This window comes from Chiloscyllium punctatum, chromosome 50, assembly GCF_047496795.1.
Source record: "Chiloscyllium punctatum isolate Juve2018m chromosome 50, sChiPun1.3, whole genome shotgun sequence".
In the NCBI taxonomy this organism is placed as follows: domain Eukaryota; kingdom Metazoa; phylum Chordata; class Chondrichthyes; order Orectolobiformes; family Hemiscylliidae; genus Chiloscyllium; species Chiloscyllium punctatum.
This window is the reverse complement of record NC_092788.1, coordinates 47215151-47225710: the sequence shown is the minus strand read 5'-3', so window position 1 is coordinate 47225710 and position 10560 is coordinate 47215151.

Below are 10560 nucleotides of genomic sequence, written 5' to 3'. Positions count from 1 at the left end.
TGCTTAAGTGCAGAGGGATCTGGGTGTCTGCTTGCATATCACAGAAAACTTGCTTGCGGGTACTTCAAATACTGAGAAATGCAAGCATAACTTCATCGTTTATTTGTAAAAGGATAGAGTAGAAAGGTAGGGAGTGTTGCTGTAGCTATGCAAGGCATTAGTGAGGCTGTAACTGGAGTACAGTTTGGGTGTCCTGCAGAATGAGGTATTTCCATTGGACGCAATTCAGAAGAGCTTCATTAGATTGATTCCATATTTGAAGTGTTTGTCTTATGAAGAGAAATTGAGCAGTTTAGGCCTATAGTCTCGATTTTATAAGAACGATAGGAGAGCTCATTGAGGTCTGTAAGATGCGAAATATAATTGAAAGTGTAGATGTGGAGTGGATATTTTTTTCATGTGGCGCAATCTCCAACAAGAGACTAGAGTTTGACGATCGAGAGATAGCAGGGACGTGGAACAGAGGCCGCGATGACATCAGCCATGATTGTATTCCATGGCGGAGCAGATTCGAGGGGTTGGATTCCTGACTGATTCTCTTCGTTCATATTCAGCTTTTCCACTGTGTTACACAGTAATGGGAGAGGACTGTGTATCAAACAGGAAGTAGGCTCTCCGGATAAATCAGTCTTAATCAGTTTGACAGAACGTCACCAGTGGAGTCACACAGTGACCAGTGCTGGGTCCTCAACTATTTACACTCTATATCAATGATCAGGAGGCTGGAACAGATATAGAGATACTGAGTTTGGTCATGTTGCTGTGATAAGCAAGAGAATAAATTATCAAGAGAGGTAAAGGCAATGGATAATAATTTGGCAGGTGCAATATAACATGATATAACCTGTCATTTCATTTACAGGAATAATGGAAGGCAGTATGTTACTGAAATGGAGAGGGATTACAGGACTTAATCATACTGTGTACTGGAGGGTTCACTCAGCCCCGTACAGACATGGGAGGTTTTGCTCCATCCCTGATCGTCTGCACCCAGACACTCCAAGTGACCCCATTGCTCTCCGTACACATGGAATGTTTTGAAGTGTTTGGTTGGTGATGGGGATGCTGTTTTTAAACATGTATTAAGGGGACGGCCTTTATCCAAGATACATTCATTCCTTTCTACATGGAGACCCGAAGACGATGGGAATGTTGTCTGCTTGTGAATGAAGGTACTGTGTCTGCTGTCAGGACAGAGGTATTCACCAACATAGTGTACTGTGCATGGACACACGGTAACATTAACAGAGAGAGAGCTCCTTCAGTTCCTCTACCTCTCCCCATTGACATGGGTACTCTGCAGATGCCATGTACACCATCGGGAATCCCATTATACTGGATACACTTGGCAGCTCCCTGCTGTGGGGGAAACGATGTATTTACCTCATCCATCACCGAATGGTTACATTGATGGCAACATACTGGGAGATGATGGCTATGTCACCCAGTCCTGCTTGGAAAGTTCCAGAACATAGAAGCTGAATGAAACTGTGACCCGAACAGCCACTGGCAGCACCGTCCTTTCCCCGGGGGGGAAGCTGCAGGACGCGTTAAAGGAGGTGACACTGCTCTGTGACCAGCTCCTTGTTCAATCAGTGTCCCTTCACACTCTGCTCCTGGATTAAGTGTAGCTTGCGAGGCTGTTAATGGAAAACTCGGGTGGGTCCAACAGATCCCTTTCCACACATACACTAACTCTGTGTTTTCAGAGTTTCCCCACTCTGTAACCTTTGCTCCATTTGTTGCTCATGTTACTGACCCAGACGCTGTAACTACAGTCCCCAGGCTCCACCCAAAGTTGGGTCATCAAATCCGCATGTCTCCCTGAATGTCTCAGGCAGCTCACAGCACAACCTCCAGCAAACCATCCCCAAACCCTCCACTACATTTTCAATAAGAGTCAGTCAGAAACTCCTCATCTATAAGTGTTGTGGACCAGACCAGATCCCTGCAAAATATTTTAAGAAGGTCGCTTAGACCCAAACCTTTCCTTATTTTAAAAATAGATGTGAAGTTTGCGTTCCAGATATGTTGTGACTGGTCAAACCACTCGACTTTAAGCAAAATATAGTCTATTCAAATGCTTTAGTTAAAATACAATTAAAGAAAAGAACATTTTGAAATAGCTTATATGTTTGAACACTTACACAAACAATAGATACCGTACCTTCTTGGTATACACTGCTTGGCACAAAGATATATTCAAATACAGATCCTTACATGCAGTTTTCCGATCGAAGAGATATCAACATCAACAGAGATCTCAGAGAGAAAAGCAGCTGGGGATCATGTATTGAAACTTCCAACCCTTTCCGGGATCCCCAACAGCTTCTGAATGCTGCAGCTAAAAGCAAACCGAGAAAACCTGGTCTGGGAGAGCTGGCCGCTGCACTTCCATTGTTACCAATGTTTTAATAAAACCTAAAGGCTTTCTCAATTATTTACTTAAACTGTTTTCAGACAGCAGTTCTGCACCTCTGCCTTTATAACCTCTCTTCAAAAAAAATCCCAAGATAAAATAACCTTTTTATAGTGATAGTATACTCACAACTCCACCTTTAATAAAATGATCCATCAATATACAAAAAGGGATTCATTTTAGACCTCCTAATCTTCCTCTATGAGTAGACTGGCGGGAATGGCGGGATTACCTTACACCGAAAGACTGAAGTGACTGGGCTTGTATACCCTTGAGTTTAGAAGACTAAGAGGGGATTTGATTGAGACATATAAGATTATGAACGGATTGGACACTCTGGCAGCAGGAAACATGTTTCCGCTGATGGGGGAGTGCCGAATCAGAGGACACAGCTTAAAAATACGGGGTAGACCATTTTGGACAGAGATGAGGAGAAACTTCTTCACCCAGACAGTGGTGGCTGTGTGGAATGCTCTGCCCCAGAGGGCAGTGGAGGCCTAGTCTCTGGATTAATTTAAGAAAGAGTTGGATAGAGCTCTCAAAGATAGTGGAATCAAGGGTTATGGAGATAAGGCAGGAAGAGGATACTGATTAGGAATGATCAGCCATGATCATATTGAATAGTGGTGCAGGCTCGAAGGGCAGAATGGCCTTCTCCTGCACCTATTGACTATTGTCTATTGACTGCCATACACATATGTTACATTGACTCTGAGCATACAAATGTTCACAACGACATTCGATTTCAGTCATTTTACTCCTGCCACAGAATGCCTCTGTTTTTCTTCACTCAAGTTTCCACAACGTGTCAAAACTTAGGTTTTCTAACCCTGTCACATGTATAATTTCATATTTAATGGCGGAAATAATAAGCTCAGTAGACACAGACTGGTATTTTTCTCCCAAAACTTCTCCAAAATCTTTATGGGGTCACGATCAGTGAAAACGATTTGTCTCAGATACGTTATTTGTAATTTAAATGCTGAAATGTTGTGACGCCAACACCAAGCTCAAGGCCACCTTCCCCATTGTGGAATAAATCTGTTGATGTTTCCACTGGACACTCCAACCACACGTTACATAATGGAGCAGTTCTCATCTCTCCAATAGTCCTTCTGAATGAAGTAGCTCCTCATGTCTCATCAGAAAAGAATTACATGCTTCTGTACCTCTTAATGCTCTAACCCCTTTACCTGCTACTCCTGGCCTATGCCAATAAACCTTACTCTCACAGGGATATGTTTTAAGAAGATCTCACACAATCTTCTCAATCTCTCACAGAAACCAAACTTTGCTTTCTGAACTCAATCATCATCATCAGCCATTTCAGCTTCTAACTTTCCCATTGTTACTCTCTGCTCTTCCACACGAGTTCTCATGACTGCAGGAAGTAAATTGTTGAACTTCTCGAAAATAAGAATCTCTCTAAGGGTCATAGGTTTGCTATGTTTTAATACCCTTCCCCACCTTTCAAAATTTGTTTGATCCTTTCAAACACAACGTGCGTTTAACCAGGCATGCTATTTTAGATTCCTGAAACACTGTCTGTCAGCTTCTTGCACAAGCTCATATGCACTTCAAATAGCTTTCTTTACCTCCTCATACTCAGCAGATACCTCCTCTGATAGGGATGCAAATGCCTATCCGCTTTGTTTGAATCAACTAAATCCACATGTTCTCTGGAAACTGCATTTGTTTAGCCACTTTCTGAAATGATATTAAAAAGGCACCCTCCATCATTCTTATCAAATTTAGATAATACCTGGATGTATTTAAACAGATCCCCATCAGACCTTTGGCTATATAGGGTTGCTCATCCTCCTTATCCAGCCGACTGTCTGCCTTCATCTTCACCTTCTATGTCAACTTTCCTCTCCAATTACTAAATTTTGAAACTCTCTGCTTTTCTTCTCTCTTTTTCTCTCTTCCGTCTTCATTTCCTTTTGTTTTATTTCTACTTTTCATCACAATTCAAACTGTTTCAATTCCTTTTCATGTTCAAGGTGCCTCATTTGAAATTGAATTCTCGCCATTTCCAAAGATTCCGATGGCGGTTCCACCAAATGTAATTGCCGAGCTATAGCTGTAATTACCTCTCATTTTCGCACAGACAAACACAACCCCAACTCTATAGGGGTTTACTATAGGCCCCCCAATAGCAGCAGAGATGTGGAGAAACAGATTGGGAAACAGATTTTGGAAAGGTGCAGAAGTCACAGGGACGTAGTCATGGGCGACTTCAACTTCCCAAATATTGATTGGAAGCTCTTTAGATCAAGTAGATTGGATGGGGCGGTGTTTGTGCAGTGTGTCCAGGAAGCTTTTCTAACGCAGTATGTAGATTGTCCAACCAGAGGGGAGGCCATATTGGATTTGGTACTCGGTAATGAACCGGGACAAGTGGTGGGCTTGTTAGTGGGTGAACATTTTGGTGATGGTGACCACAATTCTGTGACTTTCACCTTGGTTATGGAGAGAGATAGGTGCACACAACAAGGTAGATTTTACAATTGGGGGAAGGGAAATTACGATGCTGTAAGACAGGATTTGAGGAGCACACGTTGGGAGCATAGGCTGTCAGGGAAGGATGTGGTGGAAATGTGGAACTTTTTCAAGGAGCAGATACGACGTGTCCTTGATATGTATGTACCTATCAGGCAGGAAAGAAATGGTCGTGTGAGGGAGCCTTGGTTGACGAGGGAGGTTGAATGTCTAGTAAAGAGGAAGAAGGAGGCTTACATAAGGTTGAGGAAACAGGGTTCAGAAAGAGCAGTGGAGGGATACAGGATAGCCAGAAGGGACCTGAAGAAAGGGATTAGGAGAGCTAAGAGAAGGCATGAAAAATCCTAGGCGGATAGGTTCAAGGATAACCCCAAGGCATTCTATGCGTATGTGAGAAACCTGAGAATGACGAGAACGAGGGTAGGTCCGATCAAGGACAGTAGTGGGAGACTGTGTATTGAGTCGGAAGAGATAGGAGAGGTCTTGAACAAGTACTTCTCTTCAGTATTTACGAACGAGAGGGACCGTATTGTTGAAGAGGAGAGTGTGAAACGGACTGGTAAGCTAGAAGAGATACTTGTTAGGAAGGAAGATGTGTTGGACATTTTGAACAACTTGAGGATAGACAAGTCCTCCGGGCCTGACGGGATATATCCTAGGATTATGTGGGAAGCAAGAGAGGAAATTGCAGTACCGTTGGCAATGATCTTCTCGTCTTCACTGGCAACGGGGTTGGTACCAGGGGACTGGAGAGTAGCGAATGTTGTGCCCCTGTTCAAAAAAGGGAATAGGGATAACCCCGGGAATTACAGGCCAGTTAGTCTTACTTCTGTGGAAGGCAAAGTAATGGAAAGGGTACTGAGGGATAGGATTTATGAGTATCTGGAAAGACACTGCTTGATTAGGGACAGCCAGCACGGATTTGTGAAGGGTCGGTCTTGCCTTACAAGTCTTATTGAATTCTTCGAGGAGGTGACCAAGCATGTGGATGAGGGTAGAGCAGTGGATGTAGTGTACATGAATTTTAGTAAGGCATTTGATAAGTTTCCCCATGGTAGGCTTATGAGGAAAGTCAGGAGGCATGGGATAGAGGGAAATTTGGCCAATTGGATAGAAAACTGGCTAACCGGTCGAAGTCAGAGAGTGGTGGTAGATGGTAAATATTCAGCCTGGAGCCCGGTTACAAGTGGAGTTCCGCAGGGATCAGTTCTGTGTCCTCTGCTGTTTGTAATTTTTATTAATGACTTAGATGAGGGAGATGAAGGGTGGGTCAGTAAATTTGCAGATGATACGAAGATAAGTGGAGTTGTGGACAGTGAGGAGGGCATTTGTCGTTTGCAAAGGGACTTAGATATGTTGCAGAGCTGGGCTGAGGAGTGGCAGATGGAGTTCAACCCTGCCAAGTGTGAGGTTGTCCATTTTGGAAGAACAAATAAGAATGCGAAATACAGGGTTAATGGTAGGGTTCTTGGTCAGGTGGAGGAACAGAGGGATCTTGGGGTCTATGTACATAGATCTTTGAAAGTTGCCACTCAGGTGGATAGAGTTTGTAAGAAGGCCTATGGAGTATTATCGTTTATTAGCAGAGGGATTGAATTCAAGAGTCGTGAAGTGATGTTGCAGCTGTACAGGACTTTGGTTAGGCCACAGTTGGAGTACTGTGTGCAGTTCTGGTCGCCTCACTTTAGGAAAGATGTGGAAGATTTGGAGAGGGTGCAGAGGAGATTTACCAGGATGTTGCCTGGAATGGAGAATAGGTCGCATGAGAATAGGTTGAGAGTTCTCGGCCTTTTCTCGTTGGAACGGCGAAGGATGAGGGGTGACTTGATAGAGGTTTATAAGATGATCAGAGGAATAGATATAGACAGTCAGAAACTTTTCCCCGGGTACAACAGAGTGTTACAAGGGGACATAAATTTAAGGTGAAGGGTGGAAGGTATAGGGGAGATGTCAGGGGTGGGGTCTTTACCCAGAGAGTGGTGGGCGCATGGAATGCGCTGCCCGTGTGAGTGGTAGAGTTAGAATCATTGGCGACCTTTAAGCGGCATTTGTATGGGTACATTGATGGGTGCTTAATCTAGGTTAGAAGTTCGGCACAACATCGTGGGCCGAAGGGCCTGTTCTGTGCTGTATTGTTCTATGTTCTATGTTCTATGTTCTAACTCCAGCTTGTGTGTCAATTCCTACAGCTTCCCTTCATTACCTTTTGTAAAACTTTACTTCTTCCACACCCAGAGACCTCTTAGTGACTGAAATTGTCTTTAAACTCAACACACTGTTTAAACCAACCAAATTCTACATCCAGAACCAAAGACACTAACAAGTACCATACTGGACCTTTGAACCCAATAGCCTCCCAGTGCATACTCTCCAGTGTCTGCATGAGCTTATTCTGGATTCTCTAGTTTCCTCCCACAATTCAAAAGTGTGCATGTCAGGTGAATTGGCCATGCTAAATTGTTTGTAGTTTTCAGGGATGTGTGGGTTAGGTGCCTTAGTCGGGGTAAATGTGTAATAATAGGGTAAAGGAATGGGTCTGGGTAGGTTACTCCTCGGAGGGTCGGTGTGGACTTGTTGGGTCGAATGGCCTGTTTACACACTGTAGGGATTGGAATTCTAAACCCAATTTAGTATTATCGATTTAGAACCAGACAAGAGTCCCCAGTTTGCAATAGACCAACCAGAATGACTCAAACTAGTTTAAGGAGGTAATTTGGATGCGAACCTTTTCTTATTTTAACGGTAGATGTGAAGTGGGTGTTCCAGATGTGATGGTACTCGTCAAACCACTCACCATAAAGCAAAACACAATGTATTTAAACACTGTAATCAAAGTCCGTACACTATGAAGAGGAATTTAGACTAACTTAACTATTGGAAACCATAACAGAATAATGGATACAGTACCTTCTACAAATGAACTGTTCCAATATACTACAATCACCTAAACACACCCCTTGGCAAAAAGGAACATTCAAACATTCATTCTTGCATACAGTTCTCCAATCCAGGAGGAAAGAGCATCAAGTGAGCTTCCAGAGAGAATAGCAGCTCGGGATAATTTACTAAAACTTACACCCGTTCTGGGACCCCACGCACCTGCTGATTGTTATTGCTACAATGAAAAGAAACCTAGAAAGCCTAGTCTATGCGAGCTGGCCATTGTTACTACTATTTATTAAAAACCCTAAAATCCCCGTAAGTTATTTACTTGAGCCGTTTTCAGTAGGAAGTTTGGCCTTTAAGACCTCTTACTAAAAATGACGAGAAAATAACCTTTTATTAAAAAAGTGACAGCATTGTCAGGCAATTTAGATGACTGGTCCTTTACTCAGTGGTCTTCCTCGTGTTACTGATCACAAGGTCACCTGAGAGGGACAGCCACAGGTACACACCAAGGTACAAGGATGTGTCTCATAACTTCTGAAACACACCTGCCCATGAACCATCACATGGGACACACCGGGAAGTGAAGAACAGCCTGACACACGCCATTTCATTATTTCGGAGCTACACAATGCCAGCACTCGATACACTAGGGAGACAAAACCCAAGGCCAGGGAAAGATACAGAGGGACAGAGAGATTCACATTAAAGACAGAAACAGGCAGTTAATTAACTGAAAAGATGTTGTGTAAATATGGGGAAAAAGACAGGGCAGTGGGACTAACTGCAGACGTGAGATCTTCGTGCGGAAAATTACAAGAATGAGAACATTAAATACAGGCATTGTCAGATCAGCTGAATGGCTTGTTACATCAAATTCTGAATCTGCTTCACAGAACACCACAAACAAACATAAACTGGGACAAGATGACAGCCCAGCATGGAGAGCTGTGCACACCATGCTAGTGTGTTGCTCAGTGAACTGCACTATCTGGAGAGTATTGAAAACTTTACTAACATATGCTAACTATACTCGCATCAGATTACTGCCTATAATTGGAAGGTTTGCTCTCTCTCTGTGTTCATCAGAGACTGAGAGAGTGTGCGTGATAGGCGTGGTTGAATGTGAAACTCATTGTTTGAGAAGGAACGCACATGGAGAAAACAATTTTAAATAAGAACAGCTGGCAGGCTTTTTGTTTATCAATAGAGAGAACGAGGGAAGTTTCATGGACAGATGAGATAAAGTGTTTGAGAATGTTAAAATAAAGGCATTGCCAGACACAACAGCAATATACATCCGTGTGCACATGAATGACAGATGGATGGGAGTTTGGTGTGAGTTCGAATCAGATTTGCTTCGGCAGGTTTGAAGCCGGGAGCGTCAGCAGAAGATTATTGGCTTCATTAAGCCTGTACTTCATAGCTCAAGGTTCAAACAGCAGATGCAATAAACCAGTTAGATATATTCTGGAGTAGTGAGTATTTCAAGTTAGAAATGTCAGGGAATGGTGTCAAGAATCAGCTCATTGTCAAAGGGATCTCCCACAGTTGTGACTTGTCTGCTTCAACTGCAGATATTGGCCAGGGATGGGATGGAAACAGTGGAAGGAAGTGGAGTTTGTAACCAGAACAGTAGACAGTGACCTCCATGCTCTTAACAGCAAAGGCAATGATACGATGCATTATGATTCTCCCCTGAAACTGAATAGTTCAACATAGAGATCCGTGAGTAACACTGCCAGAGCAGAGAGCGAGACAGGAATTGAACACCTTCATTGATGCAGTTAGCAGTGGTCTGTGGAGTGAATATCTAGATTGAGAGATTAGATTGGATTGGAACAATAATAGTGGCAGGAAGTGTAGACGATATGAAATAACTATAATACAGTCATAACTGGTTTATAAAAAAACAAATCTGGATAGTGACACTCACCAGGAACACCAACGATAGCCAGGAAGGGATAATAAAAGTATTGAATAATGAGAAGAGCGAAATAGATCCGCAATGATAATGACATCCAATCAAATGCAGAAAGATACCAAATATAATCGGATAAGCTCCTGTCTATTATTGGAATATTCCTGCCTAATGTTCTCAGATTCTGATCCATTGTTGGAATATTTCAGTCTAATGTCCTTAAATTCTGATCCATTGTTGGAACATTCCAGTCTCATGTTCTCAGATTCTGATTTCCCCTCCCCTCTCTCTGGATCTGCTGATCCCTGTCAGTGCTGTCGTTGATGCTCCGCTCATGTTATGAGATGACACATTGAACGGAGCCCATTTATCATTAAAAGATGGAAACCCTCCACTGGGATAATTACAATCCATGGAGATTGGCATTAATCGCAGTCACTAAACAAATAGACTCAGTTAACCAGTTCATATACTGGATGCAATGGATGAGGGTTGCTGAGGGATGGACCATAAATCTTTCAATATTTTATATCTTTTTTTCCTTGTATCTGAGCGTATTAACAGAACACTGTATATTCCATTCTGTTTATGAAAGGAGGCAGTTATAAAATAACATATCGGCTGCATAATAAAGGGGGGGGGGGGTGTGTGGTGGGCAAGTTTCTAGATACCTGAACACAAAGTACGGTGCTTATTGAACAGTGTGAGGCTACTCCTGGTTTTAATGCCCTGTTATCAAATCCTTTCATAACCTTGAGATAGAGCATTGGGACTGCTGCTCAGGAACAGGCCAAAGAAATTCTCTTCCAATGGGCCTATTACAGAGGAGAAG